This window comes from Meriones unguiculatus, chromosome 6 (genome assembly GCF_030254825.1).
Source record: "Meriones unguiculatus strain TT.TT164.6M chromosome 6, Bangor_MerUng_6.1, whole genome shotgun sequence".
NCBI classification, from domain to species: domain Eukaryota; kingdom Metazoa; phylum Chordata; class Mammalia; order Rodentia; family Muridae; genus Meriones; species Meriones unguiculatus.
The window spans coordinates 43,969,588-43,989,187 of record NC_083354.1 but is presented as its reverse complement, the minus strand read 5'-3'; the positions used below and the strand labels follow the sequence as shown (position 1 = coordinate 43,989,187).

At 38.1% G+C, this 19,600-nt stretch overlaps 1 protein-coding gene across 9 annotated transcripts in view; it reads right to left on the bottom strand.

Annotated features, from left to right (window-relative positions):
• Nucleotides 1-19,600, bottom strand: part of Dock3 (dedicator of cytokinesis 3) — a 309,055-nt gene that overhangs the window by 260,931 nt on the left and 28,524 nt on the right. The window lies entirely within an intron of this gene.

Sequence of the window (19,600 nt, the reverse complement as noted above, 5' to 3'; positions counted from 1 at the left end):
TCTGCCCTATAAAAGACAGTATCAAGAGAGTAAGACAGTCCACTGAGTAAGAGAAAATCTTTACAGTGAACGTGTCTGATAAAATAGAAGTACTTCAATTATATATAAAGAATGCACACAACACATCATGAAGAAAATAAACAGCTAGCCAAAGTGTGAGAAAAGGGGAAAAAGAGGTGGAGAAGGAAGAAGAGATGAAGAGAGTAGAATGGGGGGAAAGAGAAAAAAACAAATTTAAAGATGGGTAAAAGATAAAACTAGACATATCACCAAGAAGATATACATATGACAAATGATGGAATAAAAAGACATCATTATTAACTGATTAAGGAATTTCAGATTAAAACGACAATAGGATACAACTGCACACAGAATCATCTACATCTGGAATATTGGTAATGAACGTTAAATATGTTCATTCATTTATTAATATTACATGAGGAAAATGCAAAATATCATGTACCCATGCACAAACTCTCTTTTTTGGCAAGCACGAATATACATAGCTTCAAAAATGTGGTATCAGCCAGGTGGTGGTGGCACATGCCTTTAATTCCAGCACTCAGGAGGCAAAGGCAGGTTGATCTCTGAGTTCGAGGCCAGCCTGGTCTATGTAAAGAAACCTCAGGTGCAACCACTCTGAGGGTCATGAGCATTAAGCTGACTGAACTTCAGGTATCACATTTTCTCTTTATTTATTAGCATGAGTTAACTGTAATACAGCTGAGGTTACGGTACTATTTCTACACATGTATATGGTGTGCAGTGATAAAAATGTAACCTCTTTTCCAACTTTTACCCCAATGTATTTGTCCCAGTCCCTAGTAATTACTTTAATTTTCAGACTAACTTTTTTAACTTCTAAGTATGAGAAAGAATAGAGAGTAACTGTCTTTCTGTGTCTAGATTATTTCATGTAGCATGATGTCTTCTACCTCTATTCATTATATTGTCAATGACAGGACTTTGATCTTATTTACATTTTAATAATACTCTATTATGTATACACAACACATTTATCATTCATTGGTTGGTGGATATCCAGGTTGAATCCTTATTTTAGCCATTACGAATAATGCAACAATAAATATGTCGAGTACATGTACCTCTTTGTTACACTGACTTCACCTCCTTTGGACAGCTACCAGATACAGGAATAGCTGAATCATATGGTAACTCTAAATGTATAGCTTCCTGAGGAATCTCCAAACTGTTCTCCATAACAGCTGTATTAATTTACATTCTCACAAACAGTACATAAGGGTTGCTTTTTTCCCAGAATATTACCAGCCAGAATTGGTTTGTTTTCTTTTGTTTTGTTTTGTTTTTTGTCTTTTTATAATATCTTCTAATAGGAATAACAAAGTATCTCATTGTAGTTTTGATGTGCATTTGTCTAACAATAATGATACTGAGCATTTTTCAAAAACATGAGAGCTAATTTTATTATTTCTTTACCCCTAGCACCACAACCAAAAGTCACCCCAAATTACAACTTAAATAACAAAACACAATCAAAGATTTTATTTGGGGAAATACCTGTTCATGTTTCAAGTATTCTTAGTTTCTGGAAAACCTGTGCATTGTACAACAAAGTGTAGCCACTGGACAACCCCTTATATGTGGCCACCGGACAACCCCTTATATGTGGCCTTCTTCAACCCCTTATATGTGGCCACCGGACAACCCCTTATATGTGGCCACCAGACAACCCCTTATATGTGGCCACCGGACAACCCCTTATATGTGGCCTTCTTCAACCCCTTATATGTGGCCTTCTTCAACCCCTTATATGTAGCCTTCTTAGTGCAAGTGCTTCACTACATATATGTCAAAACATCACTCAGTCTCCTGCCTCAAAACACTGAAAGGAAGGAAAAACACAAGCAGTGGTTACACCAGCACAAAGCTCAGAGATCATAAAGGCTGAGGACTCCATGGTGAAACACCGTCCAGGACGGTCTATATCAACAGGCATGCCCACTCACATTTACTTTTTAATAATAGCTGTTCTAACAGGGGTATGACAGCACGGTATGGTTTTTTTTTTTTTTTCTATTTCCTTGATGATTAGTGATCTGCATGTTTTTTACATATTAATTTGCCTGGCATCTTTAGGTTTTCTCTGAGAAATTTCTACTTGAATCTTTCACCCACTTTCTAAAATATTTGCTTCTTTGCTACTGTGTTCCTATAATACTCCTGTTCTTTGTCACATACATAGTTTGCAAATATTTTCCTCTATTCTGTTGGTTTTGTCTTCACTTTTATTTACTTTTGCTATGAAATCAGCAGCTTTCAATTTGACAAAATCCCATTAATTAACATTTACTTTTACTGCCTGTGCATTTCAGACCTGATCCAAAAATTTCTTGCTCAGACCAAAGTCATTAAATGTTTCCACTAAGAACTTAAGAGAAAAAAAAAAAAAAAACACAAAGGTAAGTAAGCATCACCAACAGAATACAAGAGATGGAAGACAGAATCTCAGGCGCTGAAAATACAATTGCAGAAATTGATACATCTCTCAAAGAAAAAGTAAAATCAGAAAAGCTACAAACATAAAACATCCAAGAAATTGAGGACGCCAGGAAAAGACGAACTCTTAGAATAATAGGAATAGACGAAAAAGGAAGATTCTAGGCTCCAAAGTCCAGAAAATATTTTCAAGAAAATCATATAAAATTTTCCCAATGTAAAGAAAGAAATGTCCATTAACATACAAAGGCCTACAGAACACCAAATAGATTAGACCAGAAAAGAAACTCCTCACATCACATAACAAGTCAAAACACAAAATCTACAAAACAAAGAAAAAATATTAAAAGCAGCAAGGGAAAAAGACCAAGTAACATATAAAGGTAGACCTATCAGAATCACACTGGACTTCTCAACAGAAACTATGAAAGCCAGAAGGGCCTGGGTGAATGTTATGCAGACTCTAACAGACCACAGATGTCAACCCAGACTACAATACCCAGCAAAGCTTTCAATCAACATAGATGGAGAAAACAAAATATTCCGTAACAAAACTAAACTTTAACAATATCTACACAGCAACCCAGCCCTACATAAGATATTAAAATGAAAATTCCAATCTAACAAAATCAACTACACCCAAGAAAACACAGGATATAGATAACTTCACAACAAAAAATTAGAAGAAAACAATTAATAGAAATGTAGTAACACCACCAACTCCACAATAAAGGGAATTAATGATTGGTCACTTTCATCTATCAACATAAATGGAGTCAACTCCCTAATAAAAAGACAAAGACTAACAAAATGTTTGCAGAAACAGGATCCAACATTCTACTGCATCCAAGAAACACACCTCTGCAACAAAGAAAAACTCTACCTCGGAATAAAAGGATGGAAAAAAATGTTTTTCAAGCAAACGACCCAGAAAACAAGGTGGGGTAGCTATCCTAATATCTAATAAAATAGACTTTCAACCAAAATTAATCAAAAAAGATGAGGAGGGACATTTCATTCTCATCAGGAAAAATACACCAGGAGGACATCACAATCCTGAACATCTATGCCCCAAATACAGGAGCACCCACATTTGTAAATGAAAGATTATTAAAGCTTAAATCTACACATTGGTAGACTTCAACACTCCACTCTCACCTAAGGACAGATCATCTAGACAAAAACTAAATAGGGAAATAATGGCACTTACAGAGGTCCTAAATCAAATGGACCTAATAGATGTCTACAGAACTTTTCACTCAAACTCAAAAGAGTATACCTTCTTTTCAGTACCTCATGAAACCGTCTCAAAAATTGACCATATAGTGGGGCACAAAGCAAGCCTCAACAGAAACAAGAAGATCGAAATAATTCCTTGTCTCCTATCAGATCACCATGGCCCAAAACTAGACCTCAGCTGCAACAGAAACAGCAAAAAGCCTACATACACATAGAAACTAAACAACTCTCTACTCAATGATAGCTTAGTCAGGAAAGAAATGAGAAAAGAAACTAGAGACTTCCTAAAATTCAATGAAAATGAAGGCACAACTTACCCAAACTTATGGGACACAATGAAAGCAGTGCTAAACGGAAAGTTCATGGCAGTAAGTGACTCCAGGAAAAAGTTTGAGACATCTCATACAAGCGACTAAAAGCCCTAGAACAAAAAGAAGACACACCCAAGAGGAGCAGACGATTGGAAATAAACTCGGAGCTGAAATCAGTGCACTAGAAACAAAGAAAACAATTCAAAGAATCAATGAGACCAATGCTGGTCTTTGAGAATCAATGCTGGTTCTTTGAGAAAATTGACAAGACAAATAAACCCTTGGCCAAACTGAAACACAGAGAGAAACTATCCAAATCAGCAAAATCAGAAACAAAAGGGGGGATATATCGACAGACAGTGAGAAATCCAAACAATCATTAGGTCTTACTACAAAAGCCTATATGCCACAAAATTTGAAAATCTAAATGAAATGGACAATTTTCTTGATAATACTGAAATTAAATCAAGATTAGGCAAATAAATTGAATAGTCCTGTATCCCCCACGGAAATAGAAGCAGTCATCAAAAGTCTCCCTTCCAAAAAAAAGCCCATGGCCAGACGATTTCAGCACAGAATTCTACCAGACCTTCAAAAACAGAGCTAATTCCAATTCTCTTCAAACTAGTCCACAAAATAGAAACAGAAGGGACATTACCAAACTCATTCTATGAAGCCACAATTACCTTGATACATAAACCACACAAAGACTCAACAAAAAAAAAAAAAGAGAACTTCCAACCTATCTCTCTTATGAATATTGATGCAAAAATACTCAATAAAATACTTGCAAACCGACTCCAGAAACACATAAAAGATATCATCCACCATGACCAAGCAGGCTTCATCCCAGGCATGCAGGGGTGGTTCAATATATAGAAATCCATCAATGTAACCCACCATATAAACAAACTGAAGGAGAAAAACCACATGATCATCTCCTTAGAACTGCTTGACACTATGGTCTTCATTGTTGGTTACCTCTTGGATTTCTAGAAACAGGAGAGGATATAAGAAGCCAGCAGAGGCTGAGAGAGCTTGAGTAAGGTTAGAGAAGACAGTTGGTGCAGGAAGAAAGAAGACTGAGTAGGACTAAAGAAGAGAAGGCAGTTGATGCAGAATTGGGTTAGCAGAGTGAAAAAAAGAAGGCAGTTGAGCCAGCAGAAGCTGAGCTGAGAAAGAGAAAATACTGTTAGAAGACAGAAGAGCTCACAAAAAATCCATGAAGTGGCAAAAAGTCAAAAGCCACTGCAGGGTCTCTTACTAAACCTAGGGCTTACCAAATCATCAAATTGGCTAGCCAGTGAGCTTCATTGCTTTATCTGTCTCCACTTCAGCAATGACAGGATTACAAGCACGTAGTCCTGTGCCCAGATTTATAATGTGGGAGTGCTGGGGATCCAAGCCCAGGTCTTCATGCTTATAAGACAAGAACGTTATTGACTAAGCCACCTGCAGCCCCACAGACCCTTTATCACCACTGAAATCTCTCACAATTCACCTTTACAAAAAACAAAAAAACTAAAGATACTATCCATCTGTTGGTTGTCTTTAAGGCTTAAAAAACAAAAATTTAAGCAAAACCAAGATACAAAAAGTATATTACAATGTCTCTTTTGATTTGGTGACACAAGCACAAGGGGAAAAAAAATGTTCTTAGTCTGTACTGTTTACACTGTTTATTACAGAGGAGAATTTTTCATGAAAAGGCAAACTGGGTGTCATCTAAGCCACGTTTTTACAATTACAGCTCCTTCACTGACAAAATACATAAAACATTTAAGCTGAAAAGACTCAAGAAAAACAAACAAAAATCTAGGGTTGAAATTCTACTTAGAAGGCAAAATATCAATGATAATCAGAATTTAAATGACTGTTTTAAAATGACTGATTCTTAAAGCTTCTAAAATGAAATGGAAAGTTACAGGATAATGGGGAAAGAAGTAGAAAAGGCAACATAAAGCCAAAGGCTCTGAAGTATTAACCTAGCCTGTATTGTCTCTTCTAACATTAGCCCAAATTAAAACAGAAATGGCCCTATGCTGCAAAAATTTGTTCACTCAGACGTTGTAATTCTAGTAAGGATGACAGAAAAATGAAGCATTTCTATTTCACTGCAAACATTACCAATTACATTCATTAAAAAGAATAAATTTATCTAAATATATGTTACAGGATAGTTGGTCCCATTTTGATCCCCGAGATTGTGAACTGTAAAAACCTGTTTTTTGTTTGTTTGTTTGTTTGTTTGTTTGGTGTGATTCATCCCTAACACACACCTTTAATCTAAGAACTTTGTTTATTGTAAACAGGTGATTACAATTTTTGTTTGGTGTGCTCAGCCCTACCACACAGCTTTAATCTTTGAAATTTCTGTACACAGGATTTAATAAAATTAACCCAAGAGGCAGAACAGGTAACTAGCTGACAGGAATTAACAGAATGGAGGAACTTTGAGAGAAGAATATTTAAGACAGCATGGAAAAGAAGGGCAATTTACCTCTCTAGCTCTTGGGCTTTTAGCTTTTTCCTACTGGGTTGTTGGGTGAGCTAGCATGCCTTTTCCTCCTAGACCATCAGCTGAGCTAGGAAGCTTTTAGCTTTGGGCTTTCGGCCTTTCCCTTCTTAGACATGAGCTGAGTTGGAAAATCAGCTGGGTACTTTCTCTGCCTCTCCGAGCTAGGTTTTCACCCCAGCATCTGGCTCCTGAGTTTTCATTGGTAAAACAGAACAGTTAGGATTTTCTTTTTTTTTTAACAACAAATATATTTAGTAAAGATATAAAATTCAATAATGTATATTCAAAAAAATCTACATTAAGATACTGAAAACCTAACCTCTTAAAAAAAAACCTACAGAATGGCAGAAGTTCTTGTTAAAGCAAGCACAGAAATCTGAGTTTGAACGCTACTACATAAAAGTGGAGGGAGAAACTGATAAAATTGCCTTCTAACCTCTCCACATGCACTGTGGCACATGTTCCCATACACAAATACCACACCTGTGCCAGGACACACATAGACACAATAATAAATACATAATTTAAAAATTATACGTAACCAAATATGATTAAAAATTGAGGTATAGACAAGGAAAGATGCTGGACCCCAGGAAGGCCAAGCCTAGTCTAGCCCATAGCTCTACCAGCCTTAACAAAGAGACCTGTGGTAACAGACTCCAGGATCATCCAGCCTTCCCCGGGCCATAGGAATAAACGGTTCCAACCTCTGGCCCAAGTCCTACCTGCCTTACCAAGAAAGGTTGCCAGCCTCCAGCCAGAGCTCTACCCACCTTCCCAAGGAGACCTGCCAGACCAGACCCCAAGAACATTCAGGTTAGACAACCCCACCCCAATTCCCTGCCTGGGAGTCCAACTGGAACACAGTCAGCAGAAGAGAGCTGCAGGCTATCCCCTGAGTTCCAACCTTGGGCCCACAGTGCTACCTGTCTCCACTATGAGGACTCCTGGGCCCCTGGATCATCCAACCTCTGGGCTATGGCTCTCCCCACCTTAGCAAGAAGGGCTTCCAGACTACAGGAGCATCCAGCCTCAGGCTCAGAGCTCTACCTGCCTTCCTGGGGAGACCTGCCAGACCCGACACCAGGATCATCAAGCCTCCCCTGGCATAGGGACACACAGTTCCACTCTCTGGCCCGTAGCACTACCCACCTTCCTGAGGAGTCCTGAAAGCACCAGAAACACCCAATCAATACCAGGGACAACCAGATGGCTAAAGGCCAGAGTAAAAAGAGAACCAACAAGAACCAGGGCAATATAGCACCACCAAAACCCAACTATCCTACTACAGCAATCCCTGGATATCCTAACACAGCTGAAACGTAAGAAAATGGTCTTCAATCTATTCTTATGAAGATGATAAAGGCCTTTAAAGAGGAAAAAAAAATCCCTTAAAGAAATACAAAAAATACAATCAAACAGGTGAAGGAAATGAATAAAATGGTTCAAGACCTGAAAATGGGAATAGAAACAATAAAGAAATCACAAAATGAGAAATCCTGGAGATGGAAAACTTAGGGAAGAGAACAGGAACTACAAATGTTAAGCATCACCAACAGAACACAAGAGATGGAGGAGAGAATCTTAGGCACAGAAAATACAACTGAAGAAATGGACACACCAGTAAAAGCAAATGTTAAATCTACAAAGTTCCTGAAACAAAACAAGTAATCAGGGACACTATGAAAAGACAAAACCTAAGAACGATAGGAATAGAAGAAAGAAAAGATTCCTGGCTCCAAGGACCAGAAATTATTTTCAACAAGTCACAGAAAAAAAAATTTCCCTAATCTAAAGAAAGGGATGCCTACACATGTGCAAGAAGCTTACAGAACAACAGTAGATCAGACCAGGAAAGAAAATCCTCCCACCACATAATATTCAAAACATTAAATGTACAGAACAAAGAGAATCTTAAAAGCTGCAAAGGAAAAAGGCAGACCAATCAGAATTACACCTAACTTCTACCAGAGAGTCTAAAACCTAAAAGGTCCTGAGTGCATGCCTGCAGACCCCAAGAGAACACAGACGTCAGCACAGACCGCTATACCCAGCAAAACTTTCAATCACCATAGGTGAAGAAAACAAAGTATTCCATGACAAAGCCAAATTTAAACAATAGTTGTACACAAATCCAGTCCTACAGAAGATATTAGAAGGAAAATCCCCAACTCAAAGGTTAACTACACCCAAGAAAACACAAGAAATAAATAACTTCTCTGCAGCAAGACCACTAAAATCAGGAACAAGTCAAGGCTGCCCACTCTCATCTTATCTCTTCAATATAGTTCTTGAAGTCCTAGCTAGAGCAATAAAACAACAAAAAAGAGCAAGGGGATACAAATTGGAAGGAAAATATTGCTATTCGCAGATGATGTGATAGTATACATACATAAGTAACCCACAAAATTCTACCAGAAAACCCCTATAGCTGATAAAACACCTGCAGCAAAGTAGCTGGATACAAAATTAACTAAAAAAAAAAAAAAATCAGTATACCTTCTATATACAAACAATAAACGGGCTGAGAAAAAAATTAGGGAAACAACACCCTTCAAAATAGCCCAAATAACATAAAATATCTTAGTGTAATTCAAACCAAGCAAGTGAAAGACCTGTATTGACAAGAACTTCAAGACTCTGAAGAAAAATTATCAGAAGATGGAAATACCTTCCATGTTCATGGATCAGTCGGATCAACATAGTAAGAAAAGCCATTTTACCAAAATCAATCTACAGATTCAATGCAGTTCCCATCAAAATACCAAGACAATTCTTTACAAATCTTGAAAGAACAATTCTCAACTTCATACAGAAAAACAAACAAAAAACCTATAATAGCTAAAACAATCTGTACAATAAAAGAACTTCAGGAGGTATCACCATCTCTGATTTCAAGTTGTACTACAGATGAATAGTAATAAAAACTGCATGGTACTGGCATAGAAACAGACAGGTTGATTAATGGAATCAAATTGAAGACACAGAAATAATCCCACACACCTACGGACACTGGTTTTTGACAAAGAAGCCAAAACCACACAACAGAAAAAAGAAAGCATCTTCAACCAATGGTGCTGGTCTAACTAGAGGTCTGCATGTAGAAGAATACAAATAGATCCATATTTATCACCTGAGCAAGTCCAAGTGGATCAACATAAAACCAAATACTAAATCTAACAGAAGAAAAAGTGGAGAATAGCCATGAACTCACTGGCACAGGAGACAGCTTCCTGAACAGAACACCAAAAGCTCAGGCACTTAAATCAACAATTAATAAATGGGACCTCATGAAACGGACAAGCTTCTATAAGGCAAAGGACACTGTCAATAGGACAAAACAGCAGCCAACAGAATGGGAAAAAATCATCACCAACCCCACATCCAACAGAGGGCTAATAACCAAAATATATAAAGAACTCAAGAAATTAAGACACCAAAAACTAAATAACCCAATTAAAAATGGGGTAGATGGTAGTAACAATGGTGGCTGTAGTTCCAAGATCCCTTTTCTATCTGAAGAGAGTCATAGCGTGAGGGGCATCAATGGGCACAGGCACCCAGTGAGGCATGCGAGTAACCAGGGCATACCTAAATTTACTAGCATTCCAGCATTGGGCAAAAAAGCAAGTATCATTACCACAATTACTTGGCTCTATCTGGCTAATAATGAATAAAAATGGGGGATATAGACAAACAGGTGTGGGCTTATAGGAAATATTATGAGAAGCCTTAACCCCTCGTTGGAACATCCTGCGTCAGTTCTAGAACTAGCAGTGGTGGTGTCCGAGGTCTGAGTAGGTTCAGGAGACCATTGCCCCCAGGGGCGAGACGTGCTCCATGCCAATTGACTAACTCCATGTTTTCCTCCAATTTTGAAAGTCATTTAAGGTTCTTAAATTATTTTTTTTCCACCAGGGCATTAGCCATGAGTCATACTGGGCAGACTGCTCAGACCCTGAATAATCATTTAGCCAATGTAGCTCATGCCTTAGTTGTACATAAAGGAATTAATGCTCAACTAAAAGGAAGCTTGATGGTGTTCAATCAGAGGATTGACCTCGTGCAGGAGCAAATTGATACCCTATGGCAAATCGCTCAACCTGGCTGTCAATGAAAGTATGCTGGACTTTGTGTCACTAGCATACAACATGAGAATTTTTCCTGTGCTGCAAATCTGTCTAAACAATTGTCGAGCTATATTTTAGGTAATTGGACTGGAGAATTCGATACTACGATGGAGCAGCTGAGAGTGGCCATTGTCACAGTAAATTCTACCGGAGTGGACGCAGGACTAGCCACAGGATTATCAACATGGATTGCTGCAGCCATGAATCATCTGAAGGAATGGGCGGGCATGGGAGTGTTAGCAGGCCTTCTGGTGTTGGTCTCCTTGGTTTGCCTGTGGTATATATGCAAGATTAGAATCTCACAACAGTGTGATGCAGCCATGATCATTCAGGCCTTTACAGCCATTGAAGCAGGACATTCTCCCCAAGCATGGTTGGATACCATAAAAAGCTAAAATGATACGCTCAGGATGCGAGGCTAAGCACTGCACTCAGGGTCAGCCGCTTTGGACCCAGAGAAGAGCATGTCTGATTGCATGCGGGTTGATGCCCCAGGTCCCGCCTCTGAGAAAAAGGTATTGGACGGGTCTGATGCTCTTTGGGTGGATGACACCTAAATGAACATCTGTACAAAGTCCCAATTTATTTCTAATATCAGAGATCAGACCTCTACTCTTGCCTGATGCATCTAAAACAAAAAGGGGGAACTGTAGAGAGCTGCGGAATGCTATGCCTTAAAGATGGAGCTGGTTTCCGCCTTCCACCTTCCCGATGGTGAGTGCTCTCTGTCATGAACAATTCCACATTTGGCTAAGGCTGAGGATCTGGCTTGCTTCCATGTATGTGGACCTATCTGCATTGCCCCCGTGGCATGCCTGGGTTGGCTACCCAGAGGCTATTTAAGCTGTGGGCTGGCTTTCCCCGGGGTCCGAGGATTGTTCAATGTTCCTGAATAAACTGCATTGAAAAAAAAAATGGGGTAGAGATCTAAACAGAGAATTCTCAAATGGCTAAGAAACACATAAAGAAATATCAATGTCCTCAGTCATCAGGGAAACACAAATCAAAATGACCCTAAGATTACATCTTACACCCCTCAGAATGGAGGGTGGCTATGGTCAAAACTCAAGCAATAGCAAGTGCTGGTAAAGCTGTGGAGAAAGAGGAACACTGCTACATTGCTGATGGAAGTGCAAACTTATTCACTGTGGAAATCTGGAGGTTTCCCAGAAAATTTGGAATAGTTCTACCTCAAGACCCAGCTATACCACCCCTGAGCACATATCCAAAAGATACTCCACCATACCACAAAGACACATGCTCAACTACATTCATTAGCAGCTTTAATCATAATAGCCAAAAACTGGAAAGAACCCAGATGTCCCTCAACTGAAGAATGGATAAAGAAAATGTGTTACATTTACACAACAGAGTGTTACTCAGCTATTAAAAACAAAAACATCTTAAAATATGAAGTAAAATAAACAGAACTAGAAAAAAAATCACCGAGTGAAGTAACTCAAACTCTAGAAGACATGCAAGGTATGTACTCAGTTATAAGTGGACATTAGCAATGACGTACAGGATAACCATTCTACAGTCCACAGACCCAAAAGAAACTAAGTAACAAGTAGGTCCCAAGGGAGAATGCTTGAATCTCACTCAGAAAAGGAAATAAAATAAGCATTGGAGGTGGATGGAGAGGAGAACTGAGTAGGAGAAGGGATGAGGAGAACAGTGATGGGAATTATGAGTAGAGAGCAGGAGAGAGGGCCAGGTAAACAGAAATCGGGAGGTAGGAAACATCTCAGGGGCATGCCAGAGACCTAAGAAAGAGAAGGAAGGCCACAGGAAGTCTATGGGGGCCACCCTAGCTGGAACTCCTAGCATTGGCGGGGGGGATATGGAGCCTGAAGTGGCAACCTCCTGTAGCCAGACAGGACTTCCAGTGGCGAGATAAGGACATCAACCCATCGCTGTCCTGCCGACAAGATGTGCAGGGATAAAGACAGATTAAGGGAATGGCCAACCAAAGACTGGACCTACTTGAGACCCATCCCATGAGAGAAAACCAATCCCTGACACTATTAATGTTACTCTACTATGATTATAGACAGGATCCTAGCATTCTCTGAGAGGCTTCACCCATCAGCTGATAGAAACAGATGCAGAGATCCACATGCATGGACTGGTCCCAGGCCCCCTGCACAGATATAGATGCGTAACTTAGTCTTCATGTGGATCCCCAAAAACTGGAGCAGGAGCCCTCTCTGACCCTGATGCCTCCCTTTGGATCACATTCCCCTAACTGGGCTGCCTTGACGGCCTCAGTGGGAGAGGATGTGCCTTGTTCTGCAGTGACTCAATGTGCCAGGGTGGGTTGGTATCCATGGGGGACCTTCCCATTCTCTGAGAAAGAAAAAGAAAGAAAAAGAAAGACAGAAAGAGAAAGAAGGACAGAAAGAGAAAGAAACAAAGACAGACAGACATATTTATTTCACTCCCATGAGCTAAGGAAGAAGCCTCTAAAAATAATAATAAGATATGAAATCAACTAAATTTCTGACATAAATATTAATTCCTTTCTTATACTAGGAATTTTAAATTTTAAGAGGGTAATGGTTACTTTTATTGTACTGTGACAGAATACCTGACAAAGCAACTTTACAGAAGATTTATTTTGGCTCATGGTTTGAAGAAACAGAGTCTACTGCAGCAGGCTCAAGATAACTGGTCACACTACCTCTAAAATAAGGCAACAAAGAAAGACATATGCCAGTGCCCAGATACTGTCTTCCATTTTCCCTTTTTACTACCAGACCCCATCCCATGAAATGGTGCTGCCCACAGTTAGGGTGAATTTTCCCTCCTCAGCTAAACAACATCTCTGTCAATGCCTTCAAAGTCAATCTACAGTTCTCCCAAGTGATAAGGTTAACCCACCATAAAAAATTATTTAAAGCACATTCTGCTTAAGCAATTGGTTCACAAATAAAAAGAAAATATTATGGGAAGCTGTTTTAAATAAAAATAACCACGTTAGAGCAAGAAACAAACCATGGGTATTAGAAGACCTAGATCTACAATACTTTCAAAGATAATAAATTTATAAAAATATTACAAACAGTGTAAAGGTCACTAATGTACAAAAGAAGAAACTAAGAACACTAGACAATTACCACAGAAGGAGGAAGCACAATAGTTTGCAACTGTGATTACCATCAGTTAAGTGCTCAGTGATTACCTGATATGAGCATGAGGTAAGAGTTCTGAGATTTACATTTGTCATAGTCACACCAAACACTTCATATGTAAATTAAGTCACTTCAAATCAACTTGAAAAATTGTTTTGTTTCATTTTTATTCTGCTATATTAAACAAGCAAGTAAATAAGAGAAATACTAATAAAGAAGAAAATCTATTTGAAAATATTCTTAGTCTTAGTGTAAATATGAAATTAATTTATGTGAAAGGCATAACATTTAAACATATGCATAAAAAGTGGTAGCAACTTCTCTTGTTGCACATTCTGTGCTAGAAGTCTTTCCATTTATTATCTCAAATACTGATGGCTATCACTTTGGCAAATATGCATTATTGTTGAGATTGTAAAATGAGTGAGGCCATACTATCCCACAGAGGCAAAAAGTACGATTACCACTGCTGCTGACGGAGAGGCCACAGAACAATGTGAGCAGCGTTAGCTCAAAGAATGGAGCCTCTGTACAGACCACGCCATGTGACAGTCAACAATCAGCAGCCAACCAGGCACAAACCAAGCAAGTAAGATCAAAAGTGCATTACCTCAAGCCTTCTATTTCAAAGGTGTAACATATATTTTTCACTGACAAAGGCAAAACAGTCCAAACTTATTGGCCTGTAACTACAGTAACAAATACCCATGTAGTAAAGATCACAGACAAGCAAAAAAAATACATAAAAAAATAAGTATATTCTCTTCTCTATCCCATAATTTAAATTAGCCTGATTTTTTTTTTTTTTAAACCATCCACGCCAGTCAGATGGCTCCACAAGTGAAAACATTTACTGCACGAGCCTGGTGACCTAGGTTCAATCCTCAGCACCCATGTAAAAATGAAAAAAAAAAAAAGAACCAATTCCACAATAATCTCCATATACACACCATGACACACATGCCTGCACACATAAGTAATACTAAAAAGAATTTTAGTTGTTTCTTTGTGAAGAACAGACTAGACTGAGTGCACATTCTAAAAATCATGAAGAAACCAACCGTGAATCTGAAGGCCAAACATAAAACCTACAACCTTTAAATATATTTTATAATTTGGAATATCAATAAAAATATACATAGCCTTCAATTTCTTGATCTCTTTTCCAATTATATCATTTATAATAGTCAAGAAAGGAAGTGCCAATCAATTATAAAACTAAGCAACTTTTAGCAAAAATTTAGCTCCCAAAAGTAAGAACATAATTATTTGAAAGGCTGACTTTCAAAATTATCTTTCCATTATTTTTACTGAAAACCCTACAGAATAATCTTGAATATTTACTCATATAATTTAACGCTATTTATGACCTACAACTATAAAAATTGGTAATCAGTGATAAGTAAATATGCATTCAAACTCTGAGAATTTTCTTCCAATGAGTCATTACTGTTTTGAAATTAGTTACTGTAGAGAGCCCTAAACAAATCTGAGTACAACTGCCACAGAAGGGTGGTGCTCAAATGCAGGATCAGTCTTCCTCCTTAGTCCAACTGCTCTGGAAGCAGCCTCTCACACATGCACAGAATTACTACAGGTACTTTTTTTTTTAATTATTTTATAGAAAGAAAACTTGAGAATTGCAAGGTTAAACTCACTGCCCTATACAGAACTCTGGTTTCTCAAGTTACACTTTCCTATCAGCTCCACAAAGTCAAGGGTATATCCAATGAAAACACAAGATGAAACAACAGTGACTAGCTAAGACTTCTCAACACAGAGGTTATTTATTGTGTTGTGTTGCCAGGAGCCATTCAATTCCCATGAGACACGTGAGAGATTATCAATGTCATTTTAAAATACTAATAAAACTACAAAACAAATTAAAACCCTCCTCTGTCCACCAGGAAAAAGTAAACACAAGCCTACACAAAACTTCAAATCCTGAAGCTTCTTTCTATGATAGCCCATAGCCTACTACTAGATTAAATATACATAGAATATACATGAATGAAAATCTTCCTTTTGACCAGAGAACCATGGTTTCAAACTACCATTATTTATAAAATCTGACAAACATACTTAGTTAAAGTAACCTACCAGGGAAAAGAACAAGTTTCAAACAACCCAACAGACTTTAGACATGGATCTCAAGATCTAAGATCTCTCAAAAGTCTTATTTTGCCTCCATACCCAATTGATAATGTTCACACTGAGGCAAACATAAAAACTAGTAGCAATGAGTAAACTACAGTGAGGTCATCTCAGGTTTTGGCTCTGTAACTGCCCATCTTGTTATAACATCATGACAACCAAGGACAGGAAACATAAGTCAAAGAAGCTGGAGTCACTGTGGTACTGCATACATTTCATTCAGCTAAGTCCCTCCCTGTAATACATGAACTTCCACAGACACCTTCAACTGTTTATTCTAAAGGTGAGGAGTGTGGAAATTAGCTAGAAATCCATAGGATTAAGTCTAGCCCAACGGGGAGGACCTCCCCTATCAGTGGCTTTAGAGAGGGGCATGGGTGAAGATGAGGGAGGGAAGGTGGGATTGGGAGGGAATGAGGGACGGGGCTACAGCTGGGATACAAAGCAAATAAAATGTAATTAATGTAAAAAAATGTAATTTAAAAAAAGTCTAGCCCAACAAGAATCTAAGACCAATCTACCTGCCTCTAACCTAAATTTGGACTCATGACATATTCACTGAGTAACCAGCATACTTTTTTACATACATGCATAACTACCTCAGCAGATGGTAATTTTATCTCATTTTGTTAACATTTTGAAAACTGGGGATCAGAAAATTAAGAGGTTTTCATGGGATTATACGGTATATTTACACTTGCTTTTATAGGAAAGCAAAGTAAAAGAAATAGGTGTGAAGAGAGCAGTATCTGAAACCACCAGCAGTCTTTTCAAAACTAGGCATTCAGTGAATTTCAAACAGCTAAATATGAAGAACAGACAGAAGAATGCTAATCTTTATCCTCAACATCACTCTTATTTCCTCAGTTTCCTACTATTTAACTTTCTCAACATATGTAATAATGTTTCAAAATCTATAATACTTTTAGTATTGCCTAGAACATCAATACAGGAAAAAATGAAAACTACTACTTTTACACATTAAATGAAAACAATTGCTTTTACACATTAAACTTAATTTATAAGAATATGAAAACTTTTTTCAAAGCTATAGTTTTAAGTGTTTAGAGATGTATTAGCAAATGTAATACTGACTTCAAATTCCATAATTTCTACACATAAAATAATTTCCTGTTTTAATAAAAACGTTTTACAGCTACAAGTACTTTTTATTGAAAAGTTGTAAACTTTGTCCATATGCCACCATTAAGGAGTAGGAAATATCTTCCTACTAAACACAGTGGAACCTAGTGAAAATGGAATCCACCATTGTTCTCTTATATCCTCTTGTGTTTATAACATTGGCAGATACAAAGTTCTTTCTTTCATTTCCATATATGATTCAGACAGTTAACTCTTTTCTGCTACAGACGGTTGCCTGAACATTACAGCAAGGCAAGACAGAAAAGAGAGAACCAAATTAAACAAATGAAAAACTAACAGGATATACATGAATTAAAAAAAAATAAAATAAAGATAATCATAAAGTTTCTAGGTAAGTAAATTTGACTGACCTTGTCTGCTCACTAACTGCTTTTCTCTGAGAAACACAGACTGAACTCACTATTTTCCCTCTACAAACAAAATAATCATGCCAACATTTGGTTTAGTGGGCTCAAAGAAAAAGGAAAAGAATTCACCAACATTTATAATGCTTAGATCTCTCTGGAAAAAAGACCTTTTTGAGGATGGGGGGTTCGAAACAGGGTCTCTGTTCGTAGTCCTGGCTGTCCTGGAACTCACTCCGTAGACCAGGCTGGCCTCAAACTCAGAGGTCTGCCTGCCTCTGCACCCTAAGTGCTGAGATTAAAGGCGTGCACCACCACCACCCAGCCATAAAAGAACCATTTACACAATGGCTTATTTAAGGAATGAATTGTTTCTTCAATACTACTTTTTAAAAGGCTATTAAATTTGTATGAAATTGAAAACAGGTTTTCTCCAGCTTGAGAATAGAAACATTCTTATAGAACAGCCAGCATCAATTTTAAGACTATAGATAATACAAAAACACACCACTAAGTCAAAAAATACGAAGAGAATTAGAAGGCAGAAGTGTTAAGTAGAAACTTGAATCAAGTAAAAAAAAACCAAAAAACCTACAGAAAAACATGACAAAATAAAAGTCAAAATAGCTTATAAATCATGAATCAGTATAAAAAGACAAGAGACCTGGAATCTGTGTACCATTCCAGATTGGGAAAATTTCCTCTCTTCTCAAAATATCTTAGTGCAGATAAAAGGAGACTTTTTTTAATATACAATTTTTACTTTTTATATCAATTACAGGTTATTTACTTTGTATCCCAGCTGTAGTCCCTTCCCTCATTCCCTCCCAATCCCACCCCCTCCCTCATCTCCTCCCTGCCCCTGTCTAAGTCCACTGATAGGAGAGTCCTTCCCTTCCATGAGACCCTAGTTTATTATGTCTCATCAGGACTGGCTGTAATATCCTCCTCTGTGGCCTAGTAAGGCTGCACCTCCCTCGGGAGTTGCGGGGGGGGGGGGGAGGGGTCAAAGAGCCAGCTACTGAGTTCACATCAGAGACAGCCCCTGTTCACCTTACTAGGGAAACCCACTTGTACGCTGAGCTGCCATGGGCTACGCCTGTGCAAGGGTTCTAAGTTATCTCCATGCATGGTCCTTGGTTGGAGTTCTGAGAAAAGACCCCTGTGCCCAGATATATTTGGTCCTTGTGGCGGGAAGACATTTCTTAAACACACACACACACATGCACTTTGTATATGTGTTTATGAAAGTGAGAAAAAGAAAGTGAGTGTGTGTGTGTGTGTGTGTGTGTTTCCTACAAGTGCTATATCATATATATGTGGAGATCAAAGGACTACCAGTGAAAGTCAGGTCTCTCCTTCCACTAAATGGGTTCTGAGAATCAAACTCAGGTCATCAGGCATTATGGCAAATGTCACATTACTGACCCCAGTGAGTCAGTCATCTTGAGGAGGTCTTGTCTGAGATTTTTAGTCTGAAGTCAGAATCTCTGTATGTAGTTATCTCTAGAACTCACAGCAAATATCAATTTACTGAACAAGTGAATGGAGTATCGACCTTGAAAGCTAGTTTGTCTACAATTAATTCTAAAAAAAAAAAAATCAAAAAAGATACTGAGAGGTCTATACAGGAGTAAATACATCTGTGGTGCAGACAACAATCTAGGAAAAATGTAGGAGCTGAGTAGTAAGGCAACAAGAGATCAAATACGATTAGGTGTAGGATCTAAATCTAGGAACGTCAGAGTCTATGGAGTAGTGGTGTGTAAAAGAAGCTGCCATTATACTGCCCTCTCATTTCATTGTGTAAAGTACCTAAAAAAATAAATAAAATAAAGTGACTTCTAGTCACGACAAACAGATAGACCAGGCTGCTGAAGTTATTGCCAATGACATCAATTTAGTTCTTATTTTAGGGGGTTTTTGTTTGCTTGCATATGTGTATTTCTGTGTATGACGTATGTGCGCATTCATGTGCATGTGCAAATGTTCAAGCAGGTGCAGTGCCAACACATGGTTGTATGTACCACGTGAGCATGCATGTAAAGGCCAGAGCTGACGAAGGGTGTTGTCTTCAATCACTCACCACCTTTTCCTTTTCGCACTTGTATGTGTGTAGATACATGCA